General features: G+C 40.9%; 1 long non-coding RNA gene across 3 annotated transcripts in view; it reads left to right on the top strand.

Moving 5' to 3' along the window:
- LOC119495329 overlaps positions 1 to 21777 on the top strand; it is a 68979-nt gene that overhangs the window by 7982 nt on the left and 39220 nt on the right. For all 3 annotated transcript variants that reach the window (XR_005208447.1, XR_005208448.1, XR_005208446.1), the window contains exons 2-3: positions 2951 to 3057; positions 3997 to 4140. This is a non-coding gene — a long non-coding RNA (uncharacterized LOC119495329). The remainder of the gene's footprint in view (positions 1 to 2950; positions 3058 to 3996; positions 4141 to 21777) is intronic.

Consider the following 21777-nt stretch of genomic DNA (forward strand, 5'->3'; position numbering starts at 1 on the left):
GAAATGAATGCATTTCTTCTGCTCTTAGGGCGTAAGAACAAGACCGTTCTACAAATATTTTATTCAAACGTGGAAGAAATAATGTAAAAACTTCTAAACTCATACTTTACACATTAATGTAAGTGGAGGACAAACCTTAATATGTGCTAATGGTATGTTTACACATTTCCGTTCCTATATGCCAGGGTACAATCAAGCATGTCATGCAACAATGTCGAGGCAGGGCACATAATGTGGATATTGTACTGGTGGCACAGATTTCCATTTTCACACAGACAATGGGGACTGGGGGTTGGCTGAGGGGGGGGGGAATGTCTGAGCAAAAAAAAAGAAAAAAAGATTACAATTCTCATCAGAGTCACCAAAACACTGAATGATTTCCTGCCAAATTAATTACCCTTTACCCAACTTTAGACAATAATGCTCGGAGCTGTCTGTCGGAACAGTATTATTCTATTAGCGTTCGATTTGCAGTTCAGCCAGAGTGACTTCATATTTAGATTTTATTGTATTTTCTTAGTGAGTGTGTGGCATTGCATCCACAATAGAAAGGCTGATAATTTCCGTTGAATCACCTGTGCAGCAGAGATGGGATCAGCACATTATTTGGAGAGAGAATTTGTTAAAATGTTTAAACACTTCTGTTCCAAAGCATTACAAAAGGTGCATTTACAGAGTGAATTCAAGCACAGTACAGTTTAATTAATTGAAACTTTTACAATATGAGGCCTCCTTTACAATCATAACCCATCTTTAATCAAATCTAAGACTTACTAATCACTTCACCTCTCTCTGCTTGATTTTCAAGGTGATTCAAAGGGTTATTGTGTCGATTTTTTTACACAAGTACAGTATTAACAACACTTGTGAAATCAAAGTTGGCATGTTTTTGATTAATTTTTATCCTTTTTTAATTTACAAAGAGCTGCAGGTTAGTGACTTGAAGGGACTCGGAGCATGGGCGTGAGATTAGCTGGCCGGTTGTCCGAGGGCGTGGCTGACCTGATCCAGATCCGGGCCACCTGTGTGGGTGAGCCTGCCCTCCCGTCTGCCTCCTGTACCATCCCCAGGAAGTGGTCACCAGGCAGCCCGTTGCCACTTTTCCCCTCCACTTCAACTTCCAAGAGTGGAGGGTGTAGACCATGAAGCGTGCAAAAACGTGTCTCAAATCAAATTGAACAAGTTCTTCTATTTAATGCAAATAGAAATTGAAATATACAGTGGATGAATATACAGTAGGGCTGCAACTATCGATGAATCTGTTGAATATTTTCCTGATTAATCGATAAGTTGCCGTTTCCCAAAGCCCAAGATGACGTCCTCAAATGTCTTGTTTTGTCCACAACTCAAAGATATTCATTATTACTGTCATAGAGGAGTAAATAAACCAGAAAATATTCACATTTAAGAAGCTGGAACAGAGAAATTTGACTGTTTTTCTTTCAAAATGACTCAAACTGATTAATCGATTATCAAAACAGTTGGCGATTAATTTAATAGTTGACAACTAATCGATTAATCGTTGCAGCTCTAATATACAGTAAATCTATGAAAGCAAACAATGTAAGATGTTAGATATTTGCAGTTTTGCAGTAAAAGAAAGGTTTGTTAGGCATAATAAGACACAACAATCGGGTGCAATAAGTCGGACGATTTGAAACACAACTAGCTCAGGTTCATCTCAGTGAATGGGTTGGTCTCCCTTGTCTTGGTCTGTGTGTCTCTGTTGAGCAGTCGATAGGTTAACCTGCCCGTGGCATCCATCTTGTGTGGCCCCCCTCGCATTACCATTGATCTGAAGGAAATAAAGAGCACACGTGTTATTATATACAGCCCAGAAAAACACCCTCTCACAGTGATGGAGTGAACAGGCCAAATGTATGAAATATTGCCCCTCCGACATATTCCGTCTTCCTGTCAATAGTGCAGCCTTTTGCCCACAACCTGGATCAATAGGGACTTATCTTTTCATGATAACACATAACGATGTTGTCTGCTGTCTTTTTTCTGATATTGAAGCTCTAATTCTTCTTCCTCCGCCTTTTTTAAATCATCCAAACTGATATGTATATTTGAGCACTAACAATTTCTTGTTTTCCCTTGTTTTTTTACTGAAGAAATAAAATTGGCGTGGGCCCGCTAGTCTGAGACATGGCAGTTACAAATTTACATGTTGGTTTTCTGGACGTTTCTCTGAAGCTTTTGGGGGTCTCTCATGTGTGAGACTGCTCAGCGGAGAGAAGACACCCCTCTGTAAAAACATCTGTTGTGGAAATGGCTGTCAGACTCCCTTTTGTGGGCTCCGTCTCTTCTTTGCACAGAGATTGTCATTTGTTTTGATCATTTATGTGGGTGAAAGCATAATGATAAAAAAAATCTGGAGAATGTACCCATGCAGTTGAGCAGTCTACAGTTGGGCTGCGTTTTTTTTGTTGTTGTTGTTTTTTTCTCTCTCTCATGGAAAGGAACATTTCTCTCTGATTTAGTGGCTTCGTATTCTGCACATTGAGGCATGACATGTAACTATGTTATTTAGTGTAAAAGTAAAGGAAGTTTTTAGGAATATTTTGCAATTAAACATTTCAGTAAGCATACATTTCCCCGTGCGTTAGTGTACAGGGGCAAGCTGCTTAAAGATGATAACAAAAACTACTCTTTAATTATTCATGATGTGGTGATCGTTATCATGCGTGGAAGAAGTCACTGGAAAAGAGAAATTGGCATAGTTTCTTTGTTGTTTTAGAGTGATTTCATTGTGGAAAATGCAATTTCTCTTTGCACTAAAACTAGTCTTTTATTCTGTCGGCTTTGTATGAGCGAATGAAGCAGTGTGTGTAATTTAAAACAAAGTAAACAAGTATAATAGCATTCATAGAAAGTATAAAAGGTTGCTGTCTCGGCCGTTGAGATTCATTGCCAACAAAAGCTTTGTGTTATGACTTTCTTTCAGAATGGCCCAGGGTGAGGTGACGCCACTGTTCTCCACCTACACAGGAAGTGTTTTGAGAGTACCTGTCCAGCAGCGCCACAAGGCACATCACCTCTATGTACTCCCAGGTCAGATGCCATTTATCTCAGTCAGTCAAGCTGCTCTTTCAGCTAATTCCTCCTCACTGCTCAACAGTATTGTCCACTCAAAGCATGAAACAAATTCAATTCTTTGTATAAGATTAGGAAAATGGATTTCAGGCACGTTATGTCAAGTTAGAAAACAGATTGTATTTCCATGCTTGTATGTTTTTCAGTGTTTTTCAGGCCTTATATAACAGCAAAATCACTGCATTGTTGAATGATTGGCGCCAATTAAGGAGTTTGTCTAAGTGCATTGTGACAGCTGACTAATCCAGTCAGAGTTGGACCATGTATCTATATATCTGGAAGTGACAAGTAAAAAATCGAGCCATTTAACTTTGACAATGTCTTCTTATAACATTGTTAGACTATAATAATAAAAAAAGACTGTTCTGGGTGGACATACTGTATTCCCTTTGAGTCACTGCTCTGAGTTGTTTTCACTTGTTTTGAAGCACAGCATCAATTTTCTTACATGTTAGACGTGAGGCTTTTTCTCAGTTTGCACACTGGCTGAAACCAGAATGTCACATTGGTTTACAGTGCAAATCCTGATGTATTAAGTCTTAGAGTTGTGTCAGTTATGTGTCTGAATGTAGGTACCGTTTTTGGTTTTTCTTTGCAAACACATCATGGAAATCAAGTATAACCAAAATATGTTTTTATGTAAAATACTTTTTTTTCCTTTTAACAAAATAGAGCTAATTCTGTATAAAATAATCTAAACATTATGTATGAGACCTGGTATAAAAAGGTGTAAATGATATTTACATTTATATGATCCATAACAGCGAGATCCCTGCATGAATTAATGGGACGCCTGTTTGTGATGATTTTCCTGCAGAACAGGTGAGTGTTTGAGCAGAGTGACACCTCATAAACTAGCTGATAACCTGTTCCTGTGTCTTCTTATCTGTCTTCCAGACAATCCCTGGTCCCTGAGCACGTCGTCGTTTCCCCTCAGGCCCATTATCAGATCCCCTCTGTAGGCTCCCAGCAGCTGCAGTTATTGTGGAAGACTCGACTTTTATAGCCCCATGATGTCTGCGACAACAGCAGCGTTTATGAGTGAGTACATTTTGTCTTGTGGTCGTTTCCTTTGTTTTTCTTTTTTTTACTGAGAATCTTCCCCCTAATTTTTCCTTCTCTTTTCCCTCATCAAATGAAATCTAATAAAATGTAAAATTTAAATTTACAACACACCTGCCACATCAGTTTTTGGCAAACAGCTAGAGAAAAAGAGAAACCTACTAATATTGGTGTTCTGAAAAGAGTGAATAATATAATAAACACAACATCAAAATAAAAAAAGGTCAAATAAAAGCCCATTGAAGAATTTAATGTTGAGGTTATTTACAAATATTGTATCATTATTCATCTTTTACCAATCGTGTTTCAGCACCGATCGTCCCCTCGCGCTATCTGTGGGAAACGTGTTATCTCCCTCTGCCATTCATGTACACACTTATTGGATTCCAAGTCTCCGGGATCAATCTTTTGGCCACCAGAGGAGCATAACTAATGGCAACATTAGAATGGCTTTGTGAGAGGGACTGGCCGGATGCGGGTTAACCAAGCAGGAAATAATCTAGGATTTTATATCCTGCATGAATGGCCATAGGATATGCTGAGAATAAATTAATCCCCCCCAAAAATTTTAGCAGTGAGGTTATCTTTTAACAGTTTCAGAGGGGCGGGCGGTTTGTTTGGCTGATTTTTTTTCTTGAGGGGTGGGGGGTCGTTTTCTCCCTGCATGCACACATGTGGAATTTCTTGGCGGATAATGACCGTCATCTTAATGCTCAGCCAGGGTCAGACTATCTATTCTGTCTCTGACCGCAGGTCTAGACGGCCTTCCTCTGGAAAGCCTTTTTTCCCCCCTTCCTTTTAAAGACCCATTTCTATTTTCCTGTTGTGCCCAAACAAGGATTTTATAAAATGGGTGACATCGCCACACAAGCTGTCTGCCGAATCCCCCTTAATTAAAGTGACGTTTAAAGCCTTCCTCAGACACTAATAAACCCCCTCTCCATTAAGATCCTCCTAATTACTGTGTGCAAGGGAAAAAGGGGGACACACACAGACAGACAGTGTGGAGGTAAGCCTGCTGGCATTTGGCCCCATAAGCTGAGCGCCACACAAAAGAAAATGTCCCCTGGGTTACCCATCCTACAAGAGAGGTTCCCTTTTTTTTTTTTCCCAACCTCTCTTCCCCTCTCGTTGTTTTCTTCTTTATGAATGAAAGTATATGACATGTGGGGCTGAGAGTGTCCATTCATGGAGCGGCTGGAATGTGTGAATAAGGGCTTTGAATGAGGCATGAATCACAGCCACCTGATTAGTCATTAAGCAGTCTTTTGACATTACCATTGTTTAAATGTGCATGGTGGAAGTGAGAGTGCTGTCATCTATAAACACCTGTCCAGTCAAGTGAGGCTCATTAGAAAAGATAGATATTCAGTGAAAACTGAGAGATGCAGGAATCTCCTCAGAACGCATTATCGAGCATTTTCCCGGTGAATCTTCGGTATCAGCGGACCAATTAAAAAACATGTTGCAAAGATAATTTTTGATATATATCTTGTTGATGTTAGTCCCACGTGGCTTTATAGTGGCTTAAATTGATGTGGACAACAGAATCTCGTATCATTACACGTCACACTGAGCCACAAGTACAGTCACTACAGCTTCGGTGGCAGAGGCCTGCCCAGAAAGGTTAAACGTGTTTGGTTCATGTCCCGGTCTGCAGATTAATGACATTAACGAAGTTTCCATTAGTCGCGCAACTGGGGGAGACATGGGCGTCCATGCGGAAAGCCACATGACCGAGGCAGAGATAAGAGAAAATGAAATACGTCTTCGTGGAGACAGGAGGGGCCAGGAAGTGCCACTCCAAATTAGCCGCAGGCCCAGTTTGTTGTTACTTCATTAACCCAACAGCCCCGGGAAAAATAAAAAGAGGGGTCACAACCTTAAGCAACGGGGAGGCCTGAAATTTGCAAAGAGAGGCTCCTGCAAACTTTGGCTGGATGCAGCTATTGACACAATGCAGACAAGTGTTTATTAGGGAAAGTTATCATTTAGGGGAAAATTCTCCATTGTTACATTTTAGTGTTTTACCTCAAACAAGTCTGTTTGCATTAGTACTTAACTTTTTATTAGTTGAGTTGTATTCGCTATGATGTCATATAGACTATTAAAAGAAACACCAGATTACTTTACTATTGTTTTAATAATTTGATATTAAAATGTGCTGCAGGTTATTGATCAACATTTATTTCAATTTGAAAAAAGTTTCATTAAATTCAACAACCAATGCTACTCAATTCAGCCTAGTGTCATAGCAAAGTGCAGGGTTCAACGTTGATGTTTTTTTTTTCACTTGCCTGATCGGGCAAGTGGGTAAATTTTTACTCGCCCCTATACAAATTGTTATATTTTAGGTGTGTCAATTGATTAAAACATTTAATTGCGATTAATCGCATGATTGTTCATAGTTAATCGTGATTAATCGCAAATTAATCACAATTTTTTTAATCTGTTCAAAATGTACCTTAAAGGGAGATTTGTCAAATATTTAATACTCTTATCAACATGGCAGTGGGCAAATATGCTTGCTTTATGCAAATGTATGTATATATTTATTATTGGAAATCAATTATTAACACAAAACAATGACAAATAATGTCCCGAAACCCTCAAAGGTACTGCATTTAGCATAAAAAACTGCTCTAATCATAACATGGCAAACTGCAGCCCAACAGGTAACAACAGCTGTCAGTGTGTCAGTGTGCTGAATGACTATGACTTGCCCCAAACTGCATGTGATTATCATAAAGTGGGCATGTCTGTAAAGGGGAGACTCGTGGGTACCCCAAAATTTTGCGCAAGTTTGGAGCGTTGTTTAGCCTCCTTTGCCAATAGATACCTTAGGCTTTTTAGTTTTATATGATACCAGTATCTTCACTCTATCTTTAAAACTGAGTCCGCTACAACCTAAAAGTCTCAAGTTACGTTAAAGAAATGAATGGCGTTAAAACAAACTTGTGTTAATGCGTTATTATCGCGTTAACTTTGACAGCCCTAATCTATTTATTAGTGTTTCTCAAATAACAACAAAGACTAATTGTCATGTTTAATTTTTATTTAAATAAAATTAATCTTGAGTGTCGCCCACATCCTTGAACACCCCCCAACTAAACGCCTGTTTCCAGGATATTTGAAGTGTTTGCTTGCACTTCAGCTCATAAACTTTGTCTTTACTTGCCGCCATTTTTTCGTGAGTGCCAGATCGGTACTGCGCATGTGCATTTCTCAACAGAGATGAGAAGGAAGTGAAATGGCTCAATCCTTAGCTACTTCCATCATCAACTCCGTAATAAAACTATGTATTTAATTATTTTTTTACCTCTTGCCCAATCGGGAAAGTGAGTGACTAGAGTTACTATTCCGAAGAGGCATTTTACTTGCCCCGGGCAGGCGGGCAATCCTTATTGTTGAGCCCTGTAGTGGCCCATTTCTTTGCAATGCCCTGACAGGTGGTTGAAAAACAGATGAACCAATCATTGTGTCAGTCTCTTACAGTCTGATCTTTTACTTCTTTCAAAAATGTTAAAGGTCAAATATTTACATTTCAACAATCTAAAGCATTGTTAGTTGGTAATTCTTTTAATTTACCTTTAAATTACACCAGTAAAGGATAATAAAATGATTCAGATCTGACAGGTATGGGTGTAAAAGTGCACCCAGTCGCCGTCATTCTTTGTCAGTGTACCAGCTTTTAGTGCAGGAATCAACGTGAAACTATCCAACACTATGGCATCAATAATATAAAAGCATTATCAGCTGTTTTACAAATGACAATAATATAGGGTATTACTTTGTCATCAATATTAGATAAGGTGCATTGTGCTGTGTTTGTTGCTCTCTAACATTTGGTGGTGTACTTCAAAACACGAGCCGAGTTGTATAATGGCGTCCTTGTTGTTGTAACGCGAGCTGCGCAGTGGCTCTTTATTTGCAGGCAGTGACTTTATTAGAGTCTATGGTTACAGACCCTTGGAAGGAGGGCTATTGTATTCTCACCCCTTCTCTGGCAAACATACCTCTGCTGCTCCCTTCCTTTGTACGCTCTTCATAACAAACAGGCCTGATGGATTCTGCAGTGGGTCGAAATCTGCAGTTATTGGTATTACTTTGAGTTATTATTTTATTGATTTAAATGGAGTTTTATTCAGTCATTTAAAATCTTACAAACCCATGACTTTTGATCTGTATTACATGTTTATTTCTTAAAAAGTTGACTAAATTATTCTTACCTTTTCCCTAGTTTTTTCCATCTCTCTCTCTCTCTCACATACACCCACATATATATATATATATATATATATATATACCTACTCAGCAACATGGATCAGCAGCAGCTGACTTGGCTAGAAACTCTGTGTCACAGGTAGACAGAGGCAGGGTCCAATGAGTGTCTACTGAGGCTGCAGACACATCTGCCTGCTTGATTTCACCTGGTAACTGAGCATGTAGTATTTACTTCTCGGCTGAAATGCAATCAGGGGCTGGTAGCTGGCGAGGAAGCAATGAGCCTGCTATTAGGTGCAGGTTTTTTTCCCCCTCCTCTCAAGAAGTAAGGAAGAGTTAGAGTTGAAAAACTGGGAGGAAAAAATTTATTGTGATAGTTTGGCAACTCATGCAAATATATTGTTTTTAATATATTTATAACCTTATAATACATATTACATAAAGGGACAAATTATGAAACCATTAATAACTGTAAAATTAGGCCTGTTAAATTTATTCTCAAGCCTTTTAATTTTTTTTAGTCTTTAATTCTTCCATTCCGATGTTTTCCAATAATTATTTTCAATAGTTGTTATAGCAGCTAAAGGTCAAACAGAGTTTCATGGCATATTTTCCATTAGTTTAAACCAATTTCTTCCAACATTTAATACTAAAGTAGTGGTTATAATAACATTTTAATCTTAAAGTGTAGCTTAAACTAAACGGCTTCATGCAAGGTGATTGACTGCAGGATGAAGTGCATTATCATGAGCTGTTTCATTGCTGACGACCAGAGCCTTGTGAATTCCTGATGATGAACGTAACAGTGACACCGCTGAGGTTCCTACGGTAGAGTGCTCTCCTGTGCGCGTATAAACATTTACATCCTCGAGACAAGAGTCACCTCTCTAATCTGGCTGAAGAAGTGTGTGGAGAGGCCCTTTATCCTGCCCTGCTTTAACCCGTTGCTCACAGAAGAGCCATTTACCTCCACTAATGGGGAGTGAGTCCTGTTTGCCTCTCAGCCCGCTGAAAGAAACCTCGCCAGAGAGGAGACGTTAAGAAAACCAGTTAATCTGGAGCATTCTGTCTGTGTCTACCCGGGGAGAGGACCGAGCTCCTTGGTGCCTTCTCAAGAGGCTTCTCCTCACAGCAGCTATAGAAGTGTTAGATCAGCACATTTTCTCAGTCGCCCTGATGGAGACACAGTGGTTAAACAAATAAGTGGTTAGCCTTTTTGGTCACTGTTTATTGAGTTTGAAGGCTTTAGAAAAAGGTTGCTGATTTAATCATTTACCGTGTCTTATCATAGTACCCTTCAAATTTTGGAAAAGTCAAGTACTGAAGTAACATGAATATCAGAATTTCTTTTTTAACAAGACTAAAGGCCTTTACACACCAGGGGCTCGTCATCGTTCTGGAATGAAAATGACGACGGTTTTTCGCCACGTAGTATTCGCGGTCTGTGTCAAAGTACTTATGACAAAAACAACAGTTCGAAAAAAGATGTTGACGTGCAAATTAATCGCACAAAAAAAAAATGCCCCGGGTGTTTAACGGCCTTAAGAGTCTGCAGCCTATGAGGCTGTACTTAGGTACAGTGCTTTGAGTTAAATGCTAACATAATTGTGATCATGCTTAACGCTCACAATGACAATGCTAACATGCTGATGTTTCACATGTATAATTTTTTACCATGTTCACCATCTTAGTTTAGCGTGTTAGCATGCTAATGATCATACTAATTAGCACTAAACACAAAGTAAAGCTGATTTGAACGTCATGAAATAAGTTTTGCAGTACAGTTATAAACCTGATGATGGCGCTGCATGAAAAGTGGAGGGACCATCAAAGTTATTGCAGTTCGTCCTGAGGGGAACATGAATCTCCCAAATAGAGGTGTCACAATATACCGGTATTGACATACATTATTATTACATTATTAACATGACATATCATGTTTATAATACACATATGATAATATTGTGTAAATAATCCAGCGCCTCTCAAAGGTGCAGTGAGTCGGATCTGGCGGCATCTAGCGGTGAGGTTGCAGATTGCAACCAATTTAAACTCCAGTGCGCCAACCGTGTAGAAGAACTACGGTGGCTAACGTGAAAACGCAAATGGCCCTATCTAGAGCCATTTGTTGTAAGAGTAGCGTAGAATAGCAGAGTGGTGAAGCAAGAGAGAGAGAGAGACCGATGACAAACGTGTGTGAGCGAACAAGTGAGTTATTGGAGCAGAAGACAGAGTCAGTTTAGCTTTGAAAATATCAAGTGAATGTATAGTGGAAGTTGCAGTTTGTGCAGATGCAAATGCTGCAGCTCCTCAAGACCAACAGAAGTCTCCCGTGTCTTGTTTTCCGGCGGAAACTAAAGAAAACATACTTATTAATATTATATTCCATTTCTGCCAATAGATCCCCCTAAATATTTAAATGATATTAAATCATTTTATATATACTGTTATGTTACAGACTCTCTCTCCACCTCCCTACACTCGTATTTTGAGTGTAATTCATTTGACAAAAAAAGAGACAAAAACGCACAATAAACAAAGTTAAAGATGAATTTGACTGATAGCATTATTATTTTTTTAAATACAATTTTCTTAAGTATAGAATATAGAGTATAGTATAGATCATGAATTCTTTTGGCCATGATCGTGTAGTGAAAATCTGATATTGTGACAGGCCTACTCCCAAATGTACCAAATTTATGACAATCCACCCAATAGTTGTCAATATATAATAAAAAAAATATGATATATTATAAAAATATTTCACTAAAAGCCCAAAATGTCAACCTGCTGGTGGTGCTAGAAAAAAAGTCAGAGGATCACCAAAATCAACGGGATTCCTCGTCTGGGGACCATGAATGCTGGTACCAAATTTCACGGCAATCCATCCACTGGTTGTTGAGATATGCCATACTAAACTAATAGTGCAAAAACAAAGTCTTTTTCTTTTACCTGTATGGTGTTCAATTCTCACTCTAGCCTATATAGAGAAAGCAAATTATTGATTTTTAGAGCAGTGGGTAAGTCTCTGAATCAGGCAATAAACTCTCCCCTAAAAGGAACCTGAGGAAACAGTCGTACCAGAAGCAACAGAAGCCCGGCTACAATCACAACCAAGTCACTGTTAACTTACCTTTGTTTGTGACAGTGGAGGCTTTTAACCCCCAGACACTCCGTCTTTACTGACCGTTTATGGAGCAATCCTACTGTGTCAGGAGTGCTAGAACAAGGTCATCAGTGGCTGCAACCACAGTGACCCGTCGTTAAAGATGGGACAAATAAACACAGGAAGAGCTCTGGAGAATGGGGCTAATCAGGTAGCCACAATGGCAGGTGGCTGGCAGGTTAGGATGAGCTGGACAAAAAAGGTGTGTTGGGTGGGAGTTGGAGGTTGGATGAGGGAATGAGAAAGGCATTTTAATGAAATTGGGCATTGCAACAAGATGACTCTGTAGTCAGAATCAGAAATGCACAACAAAATGTGCATACCCTAACACACACACACACACACACACACACACATGCATTTAAAACACAGACACACACACTCGCTTGTTTTTCAGTGGGTACGACAGATGCCGTATGGACTGTTGTATTCTCAGCAGTAAAGGAGGGCCCTGAGGGTCTCTGCTGTCTGACAGTACACAAGGGATCAGCTGTGACACCGATCCCCTCATGTCACACACAATGCTGTCCTAACACCACTCTGTGCGTGTGTGTGTGTGTGTGTGTGTGTCTGTTGTGGGGTTTCTTCATGTCAAATATACCACAGCAGATTTATTCATGTCAGTATGACATTGTCTTGTATGCACCTTCACAGGGTTTCTGCCACACTAATATCCCTTTTTTTTCATTGCTTCAAAATGAGCATTTTGAGAAATAAATGCATAAAAAATATTGTTTTGTTTGTGTAATTTGCAAGGTTTCATACTGCCTGCTTAGTGGCTGTACAAACGGAGGGAAAGCTGGGATGTGCTGTGGGTTGTACTGCTCATGTTTGGCCAGTTGAGGCCATGCTTTCCTCAGGGTAAGCAGAGTCTGAGTCCAGCCTCAACATATACCGTCGCTCTGGCCCACTTCTTTCCTCACAGCTGTATATATGGGTCAAGCAATTGGAAGCATTTCAATCATCTTGCATTTTATAGCTTATATACTGTTTATATATATATACACACACACACACTTTGGGTAGCAGTGGAAAGTAAAAAAGTCTTTCTCTTTTAATTTGTTTAATGTAGTATTACCAGTGTATGTGTCTTTTCTTTTGCTCCATTGCATTTCACTTATTTTTTTCTCCTCTTCATTTATAGTTACTACTTTGTAGAATATGGTTTTATCTGCAAAACATATTCTAGGATAGGCTCTGAAAATATGATGCTTTGCACCTTAAAATGATTCTGGCAGGTCAATGAGTTCATAATTTAAGTCCATAAGAGGCCATTCTTCAGAATATGTATGTTTACTTACATTTTACTGCAAATGTGTTTTACTCACAAGTTAAATTTTGGAGCGTATCTATTATTGTATTGTTAATTTGACTTGCGTTCAGAATTCCATAAGTTTATCCTTCATTGACCTTTCATAAGTAAAGAAATCATTACAACAAATACAAAGTTGTGATTAAATAACCTGCAAAAGATACTCACAAATCTCAACAATCTCCAGATTTGAACCAGAACTGTAGAGTTTATAATTTGTTGTTTGGTAACATTTAAATTTAAATTCGAATTCAGTCTTTAGCACTGATTTTAAGACCATTTAAATGGCCATTTAAGTACTAAAATATGTTTGATATTGGATTTTTAAATCCCTCAAAGCACATTGGCTTAGAAAGTATTAATGAAATAAATAGGTTTACACCACAAACATGTCATATTTACACATATGACTATGTATATGTTGGATACCGAGTCTGCTTTCTGCCTCTCCTCCCAACAACGGTGGTCCATTTGCCGTGCTGGTCAGCCTCTTTCCAGGTGCAGACCTTCTCCTCTGAAAACCACCATGAGCCTGTCAAATAAGTAAAGCCAGGGGAGATGTGTGGCCCGTGAAAGGGATATGCTCACCCTGCTAGTGGGCGCAGAGACGCTCCTTTGTTTCCTGGCATGTCTCACATACTTTCAGAGCCCAGATAAGCCCCAGCACCATGAAACACTGCTTTATGTTTGGCCTCGGTAACGTACCAGAGAGGGCACAGTGGACTCAGAGGAGAGAGCAGTCAGTGAGCAGGTAATATGTCCTCAGTGTCGCACCTTATTAAAGGGCCAGATACACGTAAGAGAGCCCCGGTTATGTAGTCCAGAAGTATGCTGAAAAATACTTCAATAACCAAACTCCCAGTTCAAACATTTTTCCCTCCAACTCCTTCACTGTCACTCATGTTTTCTGTTATTTCCTCCCCTCTCTGAGGAGAAGGGGTAAGCTGGGATGGTGAAAGGCAAGGGGGGGGGGGGTTGGAGGGTAGGGAGGTGGGGGCTTGGCTGTTTCCTGAAATCGGATTAGCAGCTACTCTACACTTAGATTGCAGGGACTGGGGCTTTAGTTTAGCCCAGCTCAAGACCACCCAACAGGTAAACAGGTACATTACTGTGGAGCAAAAAGGAAAGTGAATGGTGAGGGGGATAGAGGATAAAAATACTCATGAGAGATGGATACAGAGTGAGTGAAATGAATACGAGACTAGCTGACGGACTGGTGAAAGTGGATTCCGTAGTGCGGTTAATCTGAAATTAATTCCCCCCCCCAAAAAAAACTCAATGAATTGGTGGAAATTTACAAAATTGCAACGAAACAAACAAAAAAGTAAAAACTTACTCTTGAAATTTATTCTGAACTACCAATTTGCAAACTTCCTCTTTTTCGAAACCAACTCTCTGGACCTTTACAAAAGACCTACATATCTCACCCCCAGCCCTCCCCGCTCACCAAGATATCTAAACCTCACACTGTCATGCCGCTGCCACTGCATCCCACAGAAAACCTCCTGGAAATTAGTTTTTGGCAACCGGCTCGCAAACACACTCTCCTGTCTGCTGCAAGCCACCAAGGCTTTGTTAGGCAGGCCTGCTCTGAGCCCAGAGCCTTCAAGACCCCCATTATGCAGCAGGACTCAGCGGGGCAGAAAGAGCAGGAGTGTTTTCGCCAGTCATGTGGGCATACAGGCATTATACACTCTTCAGTGGCACTGTAGATATTTTGTGAGTCTTACAAACAGAGGGGAGGCCTGCACAGGCTGCAAGAAGTTTTGATAATTGGGAGTTATATAAGTTCCCAAATCCTCACAGGAGGATTTTAAGTTTCCCCCCCCCCTCCTTTTCCCCTATTGTGTGTTTTTGAAAAGCTGTGTGTGAAGGCCCCACTGCGAAGGTGACAAATCCTTTGACATAAATCATTGTGTAAAGGTTAAAGGAATACAGTCAAGTGCTCAGGAAGAAGAGTCTCTAATTGCCTGCTTTGCTCCGGCTTTGCCGAGCAGTGTTTTACAAATTAAACAACAGCTCTCGCGCACTGCAGAGCATTCGTCTGTGCGTGCACGCGCCTCACGCACGTGTGTTTGTGCGTCTTCGTTTGTTTACACGTGCCTTTGTGTGTTTGTGTCCACTTATGTCTTATTGTAAAAAATAAGCTTGTTCGGAGCGTGTGTCAAGACCCACCAGATCGCGCATATCAGCTGCAGCTGGGTAGGAAGAGCTGGAGTTTTTACTAATCAGTGATGGACAAACTCAGGGCTCCCTGCATCTCAAACATCACTGCTTCTGTCAGGGGCCCCGAGTGCAGAGCAGGCGGGCTGAGCAGCTCTGATCAGCAGTGTTGTGTTATTTTTTTTTTTTTTCTTCTCCCACTGAATCACACTGGGGAACATGTGTGTGTGTTTGAGATGCAGGGATGCATGGTGCTAACCCTCCCCTGAGTAGTAATGCATGAACTGTTAGCAAAACATTGTTGCTGCTGCTGTTGCCTTCTATGTTAATAAGACGTGGATTGGGGTGGGAGGTATTTGGGGGGGGGGGGGGGGGGGGGGGTGCACAGATGTAATTCAAGGTTGACATCACAGGATACATAATGGACCTATAGTGAGGGATATTTGGCAGACCTTAGGCAAAGTTTCAAAGTCAATACAGAAGACACCCCCGCAGTCGCTCACAGATGATGATTTTCTCATCAGGCAGCTCGGGATAAATGATGACAAAATGATTTTAGATTAGAAGTTTTATTCTCAAACGTGGCATTTTGGAAATTCTTTTCGTATATTCAATAATATTTTTGACACAGAAAGCCCTCGCAGCTCATTACAAGCCCCCTGTGTTTATAATCGCCGCGCCTTTTATGCAGCACTTCAAGCTGTCAAGCCGCTCGCTTCCATGTCACTCAGTTATGTGTCGTAGAGAGAAGAGTGCAGGATGTGTAAATGTATTTATGAATGCATGATTTTGTGAAAGTGTGTACTTGGCTCTCTCCTCTTGCTGTCTAATAACTGGTAACCCAGCTGTGAGCGTGAGTGTGAGTGTGTGTGTGTCTGTGTGTGTGTGTGTATGTATGTGTGTGTGTGTGTGTGTGGGTGTGTGTGTGTGAGTGTGTGTGTATTTGTCTGCCTGTGTAAAGCTGAGGCTCGCCGGGGCACTGAGGCGAAACTTGGCCCCAGTCAGGCCAGTGCGCAGAGGGCAGAGACCAAAAAGCCTCCAGCCGTGCTTTCTCTCTCTCTCTTTCAATCTCTCCCTCTTCCACTGGGATTTGGAAATAGGTAGCCCGGAAGATGTAACAAGTATTTATTTTGTATTCAACACTCAGGGATTTTTTTGGCCTTTTTTTGTAAATGCACATGCAGTACATTTTACTGACCGTGCAGTGGCCGGCAGAAAAAAAAAACCCCATCAACTTTATGGATGATTCGTTAAGATGTGCCAATTTCAAGTCCTTTTGAATTAAATGGCAAAATGCATCGTTTGTAGCTGCCCTTCAGAACGACGCCTTTTCTGATCTCACATACGTATATCAGCAGGATGGTGTAATTTGTCTGTGCCTTCCAACACAGTTACAAATCACTGCATCTAAAAAAGGAAAACTGCTTTTTAGACTTGCACTCCTATGGTTATGGTTTGGTTAGGTTTAGGTACAAAAATGACGTTGTCTTCATGGCTACAATGATAACCACTTGGTTAAAGGTAGGGTTGGTAATGCTGAGAAACTAGCAAGAGTACACTAGATTTAAAAAAATGGACCAACCGAAAAACCGAGTCCAGTGTTGACAACTCTTTTCTAATGAAAGTAGTAGGCAGCACGAGCTCCAAAATGTGCTAAATCTAGCGAGAAAGTTGCCTTTAAGGTCAGCAAATGATTGTTGTTATAGTTAAAAGAAAGCAATGTTGACTATTTGAAGGAAATGGGAAGTGAACAGTTCAAAGTTTTGTTGACCCATCTGTCAATCCTCAATCCTCCCTCTGTGGCTCTATGACTTATGCTATACTATTTCCTCCTTTTCTCCTGACAAACAAGAGTCAGAATTCCTACGGCCTCTAGAGGGCTTTGAACGCAGTGGGAAACCTCCAGGTCTGAAAAGTGAAGCCAATGCTGAAGTGCCTTAAACTTGCATTCTTTCTAATAGCCAGCAGGGGGCGACTCCTCTGGTTGCAAAAAGAAGTCTGATTGTATAGAAGTCTATGAGAAAATGAGCCTACTTCTCACGTGATTTATTACCTCAGTAAACATTGTCAACATGAGTTTATGGTCTCAATCTCTAGTTTCAAGTCTTCTTCAATACAGCATGATGTTCATTTAGTAAATTATGGTCCCATTTAGAGTCAAATAGACCATAAAGCAGGGGATGCTTTAGGGTGTGGCTACCTTGTGATTGACAGGTCGCTACCACGGCGTCTGGGAGTTGTCAGTGTTTTCGTCTTACAACTTTAACCCTTTCACAGTGTGTTTTCAGTTCATGAAAGTTAATTATAACATTTTGGTCGCCTAAAAGTGTCTTATTCAGTTTTCGAAACCACCCTCCACCCTCTTGTGTCACTTCCACCAAGATGCCAAACTAGAGGCTTAAAAACGGCAGTCCACAAACCAATGGTCGTCTACTTATATAGCTTGAACGTCAACAAATGTTGTTTTTGGGCATTTGCTGACACAACTAATGCTGTTTCTTTGATGGCAGTCTCATTTTTCTTGCATCTTCTCAGTGAACAGAGATTTGTATATCGTGTCTCAGTGTCGCCTTCTCATCTCCTTCCTCCCTCACTGGACCCTTCAGCAGCCTGAAGAGGAAAACCAGCATGGAGCCGGGGCTACTGGTTAAGCATTTTCATGCTGGATTTGAAATCAGATTATATATGGGCCTGCTCAATTGACTTAATGGATTTGAAGAGACTAGATCCTATTAATAAAGGAATAAAAGAGATGGAGGAAAGGAGAAAGGGGGTGACTTTGCCCCCGAGGCTGTGGCCCCACCAGTGGGACTAGAAGGCTAATCTGCCATGCAAATTAAATCCTGCCTCTATGCACTGGCCCCTCTAATGTCCTCCATTACACACCTTTTATTTGTTGTGGTGTGATATTGCAGACAGATATGGTTCCAGCAACAGTCAGGGACATCAGACTGGTATGGGAGTGATTACTGGGGAAGATGGAATTTGCATCCTTTCTCATCCCGGTAAAGTGCTCTTTGCCTCGGAGGAATAAGCAATGGGAATATTCCAAGATGGTCTTCAGATTGGGACTGACACTCGTTTGGCATCCCTTTTTTTCCCCTCCTAAAGAATCATGAGTTCCAGGCCGGATTATGCAGTTGAGACTGAGAGGTTTAATCAGTGAGAGTGGCAGTATTTGGGCCATAACAGAGCTTACCTCACCGTTTTCTCTTTTGTCTTAATGAGGTTGTACTTTGCTTCATTCCTTGGAAGTCCTCTCACACTCTGTTCCTGTCGGGCTGTCAAAAGTAGCTGTAAAAACACACATATGTCACATATGCTAATCCGATTTGCGCAGGGATCATGACAAGGATTATACTGTACGTACAGTAGCCATAACGCTGTGAAACTTTCACTGTTCTTTCTGTGGTTTCCAGCAGCAAAGTTCACCTTTTCCTCTGAGTCTGGCAAGTTTGCAGGGCAGACTATTTCTCTCCGATTAGGATAACAAGGCTAAGACAAGAAATCCTAAGAACTCTTGCATAAGTAGCTTTGAAGGTTTTTTCTTTGAATAATCGCCGCAAATGAGTAGATGAAATACTGGCTCAAGTGTTTGTTTGTGCATTGGCTAGTTGGTGGGAAAGTCTGCTTTCTTTGCTTTAAACGGTGTGAGTAGAGCCAACTAATTGCCTCTGTGTCAGGCGCTCAGTTCAAAGCAGGTATACAAATGAATGTCTATATCAAGCTCTTTCATATAAAACATTTCATTAAACTTGTAAATAAAAGCAGTTTTTGGCACCCAAATGCAGGGTCACGTTAACCCAAAATAAGCTTATGTTACAAAATAAATGCGTATATATAACCTCATAGATGGTTCATTATTACAAAGTGTACAAAATATTAGGACCACAGAAATGATCTCCAAATAATGCATGTTGCTCTCTAGGGATGTCACGAGAACCAATACTTCGGTACCAAGTTGATGCCAAAATTCTGAAAATGTGACAGCAGTCGTACCGTAAGTACCATCGGGTTCGACTAACGGCGACTCTGTGTCCCGGGGGCGATAGAAAATGTGTTTGGGACGCAGTAAACTCCCTATTAGCGCATCCAGGGGAAACAGCCTATTGTTTCCCTGATAATGCTACATTGTGAACAACCAATCCGTGCTGAAATCAGCAGGACGAGAGCTGGTTAACGTTAGTTGTTAGCTCTGTGCAGGACTGGGCTGCCCACCGGCTGCCAACAGCTAACGTTATTTAGCTCTCGTCCTGCTGATTTCAACAAGGGATGTGCATTGAATTGAAATACATTAGGATGCGTTCAGGCTCTGTTCAGTAAAAATGAGTATATGGGGCTAAGGTAAATTCTAACGTTATCATGATGTGTTCAAATGTAATCTTGTAAAATGTAGTTTCTGGCGAGAAACTTGAATAAATCCAGTTTGAAGGAGATGTTTTCACAACAATATGAAATAGATAATAGAGAGGGAATTGTGACCTGTTTAACATAACTAACAAAAAACAGTACGCAAATGGTAATAAAGGAGTGGATGTTGAAGTACATAGGATTCATTGTTTTACTTTTGTTTTTTACTGTGGTATCGAATTGGTATCGAGAATCGTAGAATTTCACTTGTATTGGTATTGACTACTAAATTTCTGGTATGGTGACATCCCTAGTGCTGTCTCAGCCTCTCATCCTCTGTTCTCCATGACTGAAGTCAATAAGAAATTATAAGTTTCACTTAAACCCCCTCTCTGTCACACAAAAACAGAATTTGGACCTTATATGTCTACTCCATAATGAAAATGATGTTCTCCTCTTTCTATTGCCTACTTTATCAGTGTTGGAGGGGCATTATTTCCGTCCAATCACAACCGAGAAAAACACGCCTAAAACCGAACGCCTGCGTTCTTCATCCTATTATAAGTGTTTGACTGTTTGACCAATCGCTGTGAGAGAAACTGCGTCTGCAGGATAAACATAAACTAAATATAGAATATATCCTGTGTCTTTGATATCAACATCCTGCCAAATAAAAATGAATATCCACCTTTCAAACAAAGGTATGCCTGGGAGTGTGGACCTCATTTCAAGCACAATTAACTTGAAATGGAGTGCTGCAAGATCAATAGTCCCCAGTTGATCCAGAGGGAGCTGTCAGTCTATGGAAATGGCACACATATGGTAATATCCCCAGCTTAACAACAACTTAGAGGATTTACTGTTGCTGTTTTCAGACCCACATGAATAACAAACAGTGGGCCACCCCCTGGGAACCATTTTGTTTTATCCCGGCTTCAATTAATCTTTAAGGAGGAGGATACCATTCGGGAGAAATGGCAGGGGGGATATGAAGAGGGCGTTTGTAGATTGTGAAAGGTATACCGCTAATTATGAAAATTACAAATAGACGATCCACTCATGCAAATTCAATGATGTGTGTGTTCCAGTGTTGTCGTCGCCTAACTAGCTTTTCATCATCTCTTTTTCTCTCCCTCCGCCACACGCACACACAGACAGATAAAGTGTGTTCGCACTTTCATTTTCTAATTAGGACACTTTTGTCTCAGTGAGAGCCGCTATTGACAGGCACGCAGACATTAGCAGGATTATATGAGTTCTTACACTGATGGGTGTGATGAGATCTCAGGAGATGTGTATGGATTTTTACCTCCTGCTGACTGCACTTCTCTCCTCTTAGCCTTGGGGCCGGAAACCTGTGGCATAAAAAGACTCTCGTAGAAGAAGATGAGAGCGAGGATAGCTGGTAGTTATACGCTCCAGTGTGATGTCATTAAGTCAGATTCGTTTAGCAGAGTCAGGTGCGGACAGCCAGTGCGTATAGACAATGCGGTGTCACCCGAGAGAGCGCTGGGACATAGGTCAATTCGAAATTGATTTACCTCAACTCTGCGATTGATGAAGTCCGTTCAGGTTAAACTGCAGAGTTCTCGATTGGACATGCACTTTGGGGGAGTCGCTATTGGAATTGACTTCTGTGTGTCGCCCTCAGCTCAAGCCAGGTGGGAAATTGAGTTACAAAGCACAGTATGAGAGGGGATAGATGACCTCTGTGACAGTTATACAGTCTGTGTTCATAACTCCAGCTGAAGAAAGTCAGTTGATTGAACTGAAAAGGACACTAAGGTAAAAATCCATATAACTCTTTTCATACTCTCGCAGTCCTCTTGAGAAAGAGTACTAGGAGAAATGGCGCCATTCGAAACATGACTGGCTAAGCCACTGATATTGGCAAATCACAACATGATGGTGCAGCCAGAGGTATGTAAAACGCTCTCCCCTCCTCTTCCAGGAAGGCGAGAGACAAGTGGCGACACGTGACGGGGCACAGAGGCAATTCCCTGTCCTGTTTTCCAGGGAGTGTGTTAAACTAAATTTAAATTGCTACCATGATTTCGTCACTCGCCTCTGATGAAGGAGAAGTGATGTTGGTAAAGAAATGAATAAACGAATGAAAAAAAAAGCACCACCGCCCGGGGCCTGTGGCTCTTCCTGACTCCAGCTTTTATCATGTAAATAAGGCGAATGGGACTGGGTTAGGGGGACAATTCCCCAGCCGCCACTTGAGCCAAATACAACTTTCCTGCGCTTTAGGCCTACAATGAGGAATGTATTTGGAGGCCTCAGTTTTAATTTAACTAGAGTGGCAGCTGAGGGGGCACCAGGGACCTCATCTCATGACTGCCACGATCGCTCGGGTGGAAGGAGGGGAAACCTCAACCTGGCGCCGTACATTTCAATG

This window comes from Sebastes umbrosus, chromosome 10 (assembly GCF_015220745.1).
Source record: "Sebastes umbrosus isolate fSebUmb1 chromosome 10, fSebUmb1.pri, whole genome shotgun sequence".
Lineage (NCBI taxonomy): Eukaryota > Metazoa > Chordata > Actinopteri > Perciformes > Sebastidae > Sebastes > Sebastes umbrosus.